General features: G+C 39.7%; 1 protein-coding gene across 1 annotated transcript in view; it reads right to left on the reverse strand.

The window, feature by feature from the left end:
- Positions 1-4,372, reverse strand: part of LOC5521983 (GATA-binding factor 2) — a 28,632-nt gene extending 24,260 nt beyond the window's left edge. The window contains exon 1 of the mRNA XM_032367298.2: positions 4,227-4,372. The gene's annotated coding sequence lies outside the window, so the exon portion shown is untranslated. The remainder of the gene's footprint in view (positions 1-4,226) is intronic.
- Between the last annotated feature and the right edge of the window lie 1,628 nt (positions 4,373-6,000).

The following is a 6,000-nucleotide window of genomic DNA, read 5'->3' on the forward strand; positions in this document are numbered from 1 at the left end:
TAAAGTTTGATATCGTTTGGTGTTGTTTATTTGCTTATGTTTATTGTGATCCGTCGATGGAGTCCCCAGGTTGAATCTAACCCGGTGCTTTGCGCAGGAGAAATCTAGTTTTGTATCCATCGATGGCTTCTAGACTCGCCACGATAACGCGTTCCTTTTCTGTTGATAATGTCACAAACTACACGATAAACGCTCACAACCATCATATCGTCCCGTCACTTGTTACGAGAGATTCTAGGTGGAATATCGGTGCGTGAGAAAGTATTTAAGCAGGTTTCTAGAGAGCAGTCTTGGCTACGTATAGAGAACAAGATTTTGAGTTTGTACACCTCTGAGTTCGCTTAAACTTTGCTGGAAAACACTGTTCAGATATGGACGTATTGTACTGTTATTACTGTGTAAATGACTGTTCTCCCACCCTGGCTTTACGAATCGAACTGGATGAGACTCAGCCTGTAAGTTGTACTCTATTTTAATGTACAGGTAAAGGTAGCACTGTGGCAAATCTGGGGATGGAGATTAATGGACGATTCGAGGAAGAAAGGCAGAGCAATTTACGGCTGATGGACATCGAGTTGGTTCAATCGGAGGATGCAGTTTAAGCCGACTCAATGGTGAAAAGAATGGGAGAAAATGAATGAAACTTTGAGTGGGAGAGACACTATGTCGGGCCGATGAATCGAGGAAGTAAGAGCGAATAACTTGATGGGCGTTACCATTTGGATGTAATTGCCGCTAGCAAAACCCAACTAGAGATGGTATTTTGCTGAAACTTTCCCAAATCCTGGAATAACTTCAACAGGCAAAAGCACGGAGTTCTATCCAGAGTTTATTTCAGTTTAATATGTATGAAGTAGTATGTTTTTGCGTGGATAATACAAGTTCCACGTTAGCAATAAGATAAATGTTTCTTCGTGTTGCCAGCCTTACTGTAAGATTAGAGCACGGCTAATTTCCCGGTTTTGTTTTTCTTCAGGAACCCTAAACTTAATTAATTTGTTTGATTTGATCATAACTTGATAATTCGTTAAAAGTAAGGTTAGCCAACTCTCACTGCACTACTTTTTGTTAGTCTTAGGTGCGTTTTGACATCTTTCCTATTGTCCCTCCCATTTTGAATGCTTTTTTTTTCTCAGCCAGAGCCTAAGGGTTGTCTTTAGCGTTATCAACAAAAGTTTAAGGGAATCAATTTTATAAATTTTCCTTAATGGAACATGCTATTTGTAGATGGCACTTAATAAAATCAATCGAAGGAAGTAAGAAATGGCTAATAGATCTGTCTATAGATCGAGATAGGAGCCAGGGCCAAAGTGACTAAATGCCCATAGCTTTTGTTTCTTATATTCTTGTTGTTCTATCGTTTCAATAAAAAGAGAAACGATTTCTAACCGCCAAGAAAAAATTCTTTTCATAAGCAACATCTGTGGCGCATACTTACTAGTTATATCAAATACTTAAATTAAATTTCTCTTTGATTGCTTTGGCGGGTGATGTATAACAGTTCTGGAGATACAACTGCTCTATTTTTATCCAATTAAAAATGGAACAACACTGGTTTAATGGTGGTTGGTTATTCGGTAATTCCTTCAGAAGTGACTCTCTAGAACACCCTGCGGGCCGACAATATCTAAGTGACGGGCTAAAACATTTTTCGTTTAACCGTGATGCGATCTAGAGTGCGGGGAGGAAAAAAATCGGGAACCGTCGGAAGTGTGTGCACCGAAAGTAGATTTTGTGATAGGCATGAAAAATAGCTGGCGAGGTATAGGGCACGATTAGGATAAAGTCCTTGCTCTTTTGAAGCTGCGCGTTGGGCCATTGTTCTAGACCAGCGCGCTTTTGTCAGCGCTGTATAGACTAGCAGCTGAGAACATTTGACGGGCAATGTTGTTGGTGCGTCACAACAAACAAAACCTTCAAGTAATGAACGAGCTTGTGATAATCGCTCCCAAAACACAATCCCAACCAATGCCTTTTTATTACTCTATTACACTACCAGCCTTTTCCTTCCCGCTCGTGTTGATTTGATAAACACGCGAGTTAAAACTATAAGTAGAGGAAAACTTAGAGACCGGAAATTTGAATTTAGAAATTCACAAAGGAGCTGAAAACGGATGAAACGGATGAAACATTTGTCTTCTAAGGAGCGTGTGCGATTTGCTCTAAATAAAGGACCATTGGATGGACGTTTTTCTTCTTTTCATAGAAGTACTTTGAATTAAGAATGCACACAGTGTGTTGTGACGATTAATGCTTAGAGCACTCGGCCTTTATGTCTGGGGTTTTGGATTACACACACAACAAAACGCCTTTTAAAATGGTGAAATTTTAAATCCAGGAATAGCGGGCTGTCACGGAGAATTTGCTCTCGTTGTTTGCTTAAGTAATCGCTGGCACACACACTGGTAGCTTGAACCCTGGCAGATGTGTAGAGAAGCATTGTCTATCGGTTAATTTATTAACACCCTTGTCCGTGTTTCATGAACCAATCTTTAGCTAAATATTTGAATACGCTCAGAAAAGAAAAAGCTGCTTTCACTAAAACCTCCATATCAGAAAAAAACATTTTATTTATTTATCTTTTTTTTTCAGCGTGTCATAGCAAGGTATAAAAATATTAATTGAATTATCACTTCTGTGTAAACGAATTATTGGGGTCGTACATTTTGTTCTTTCCTTTCCCGGGATTTCAGTCTTTTGTTTCGTTTAGACATTGTCCGCAGTCTTTAGCAGGCAAAATAACAATGTCTTCGTCACTTTAGTTAAATGCGTAGGAAATTGCCTCTTACTTAACAACATTTGCTTGCGGACTGCAAATGTTTCTCTCGGATCCTTGCGTTATTGAGAAAAGGTTGTTTACACGTCGAGTCATCAACATAAACCATCAATTCCAAATTAACAAGAGATTTCCCTCAAATCTAGTGGGACTTAATTAAACGCACCGACAAATGTGAAGTACGGGTAACTGTTGATATTATTAATTTCACTCTGCGTAAATTTATTAAACAATTTGAAGAGCAGTTGGTTTTCTAGGACTTTTGTGTTTTGAGCAAACAAGTGAGTTGATTCTCAGCTCTTGGTAAATAGAGCAATGCACACAAATAGCGTAGGGTTGATTAGACGGGTTTTTGGAGTGTGTGTCGTGTCTGCAGCACTCGCACCTGACACTAGCAGAAGAACTTCTCTCTTTTGCTAATCAAGACCGCTCTCTTCGCCGCTTACTGAGCTATCCCGTGCAGGCTCTTCATTCGGTTACTAAATCAAGACAAGAGTATGAAAAAAAAACTCTAACTCCTCGCGGCAGGAAGCCCTACGGAGTGAAAGCTATTTGCGATTTGATTAGGAAAGCGCTTTTACGGCACACTTTCTTAGCCGAGAAATCTCATTGTGGACAGCGAAAAAGAAATAAAGTTCTCCGCTCTAATTGTTATAAGTCGTGTTATAAGCTTTTAAGTGCTGCGGACGTAAGGGTTTCTTATTTCCAATAACGGACAAGCGTACCCTTTTACCTTTTTTAACAACAGCTAAAACAGTAAATTAAGTATTCTTAACTCGCATTTCTTGCTTTTTTTAGTTGTATTTAGTCCTATAGTATATTGCGTTAAAAGTTATTCTTCTTTGTAGGTAACAAACTAATGAATAGCTCATTGCTAAACTTGAAAATGAAACATTGTCCCGTTTTTACTTTAAGGCTGGAATAAGAATGAAATCCGAATATAAATGAATATTTTGTTTAAATCTTCAGTAAGTTTTAATTTTGAAAGAATTGATTTTATAATTGCTGAAGCTTTTAAATTCAAAATATCTCCTTTCCAGGCCCTGTTGTGTTAACGCGCTTTCGCTATTACCCTCACTTTTAGGCTTTTGTGCGGTCACTTTTAGCCTTTTATTCACGCCCGCAATATTGACCAAAAATGCACGCCATATTGACCACCCATCCGATTCATGCCATTACCCATTTCCCTGAGAACTTTCAAGCTCCTTTTTTAACTTCTAATCCAATAAAAAATATAAAAAAATACTGTGTACAGTTACAACCCTGCTGGACCTATTTGTCTTTGAATTTTATAACCGAAAAATTGTTGACAAAACTGAACGTCTAGCAGTTCAGAGAAGCCCTGTGTGACGTACGCCTCAGGGATTAATAACTTGACAAGAGTTCTGTTCACATGGCCTCGTGGCTTAGTGTATAAGTTAGGGACAGAAGTACAATATGTGTATGTTACCTTTAAATGGTCTTTGTGGGCGCACTCGGGATGAAGAGGGATTTTCTGATCAAATTAAATCACCGTGCGAATATAGTCGTTGAGGAAACTCGCTCTTAGTTTATCCGATCGTCGCGTACACTAGGAAGTCAGCGTTCTAAGGCAATATACTAAAAGCGAGATTTTGTCGTGGGGTAAAGAAATCTTATCGCATAATCTAAAGCTTGCCTTTTTTCCGCTGAATCTTCAATAAAATATAATCGCATTCAAAATCACTATGGCGTTTTTTTCCATTGAGTTCTTTTGAAAGCGTGCCTTTTTACGCAATGAAATCACACAGAAACGCAAAATTGTAAAACATAAGAGAACTTAAATGATAAGGAGCTGGCTATACATTAAAAGCACTATTTTCTTGCAATCCTATAAAGAGGGCAATTTCCTACCCTAAAATGGCCACCGTCTCGAAGGAAACTGGATCTATGAAAATGGGACTGAATATTTCATTAGTTTTATTTTCATATCTGTTAAATCAAAAAGGCGTATATTTCTAACATAGTTACCCCAAAGCCGTCTGGGCATTCAATAAATTCAAGGTCCTGAAGGGGTAAAACGGCAACCGGGATTTGCCGCATTCATTTTAGGCCGGGAAATCAGGATTTGAGTAACTGGGGATATGGGAGTTTTTTTTTTAGCTTCCAGGAACGAGAATTGTATATGCGTTAAAAGTGGGGTTTAGAATAAAAGGAATCTGGAAAAAGGGATCTAGACCCCTTTAGGGACCTGTAAATTGCGTTGCGATTTCCCTGTGAATTTGTACATCAAGATTATTTACCGAGGCAGGAATTCGCCTCGAATGTTCATTGTGATTGCGGGTATTACAAGTATTATAACGATGCAGGTCAAGAAACCTGTAGATAGCCCTAGTTATCACAAGGCGTCTTAGTGCGCCGTGCAAGAGCCTCTCTCTCCCTTTCTCCTCGCTAGACGCCTCCAGATAACAGGGTTCAAGAGATGGTTGTGCGGCGCTTACTCACGGCGCAAAGATGATCTTTGTAATCTCGGGCTGTATGTTAACAGGCATTTGGCGCATTACATACACTCTTACGCCCTAAATACCGATGAAAACTGGCCAAGCTTTTCCTAACTTTTTTTCTACCGAAACCCTGACCGGAACTTTTATTTTCGTTTGTTGCCCTTCACAGCCCCTGCAGTCCTGTTTAATTCCCTAATTGAAGTAGCTCGTGGGATACAGGGGTGTTGAGAAACCTTTGCACGCTTTTCGCGTCCCGTTGCGATAATCTAGACGTGTAGTAACCTTAGTGTATGTTTATTTGCAAAATCTCACGAATATTTCGTGATAACATTGCACTTCGTAATATAACCATCAGACACGGGTCATAGGCTATCGTCCGGCTAAATTGGGCCACTAATAGGGGGCTATTGCTTTCTCCCAGATTCGGTTGCAATCAGGAAAAAGAAGCTATCGCCGAAACCGCTTAATTGTCAGACTAGCTGCCAAGGACGCATCGGAGTTATCGTTACAAGCAATGAGGTTCACGAGCGTTTGAAAGTGTACATAGCAATAGACTCAAGCTATCGCTCATTGATTGTGATAAGGGCTGCACACGGTCGCTCTATCCCTCTGAACTCTGCTCTCTAGCTAAGGTTCCAAGATCAAGACTTGACTTTGCGCGCAGGATTAATTAATTGCGCGCCGTTTTTCTGGGTATTTAGTTGCCACGTCATTTGTCGTGTCACTCGGGCGTGCATGTAAAACACATTAAGGCTACGTGAT

This window comes from Nematostella vectensis, chromosome 10 (assembly GCF_932526225.1).
Source record: "Nematostella vectensis chromosome 10, jaNemVect1.1, whole genome shotgun sequence".
Classification (NCBI taxonomy): Eukaryota; Metazoa; Cnidaria; class Anthozoa; order Actiniaria; family Edwardsiidae; genus Nematostella; species Nematostella vectensis.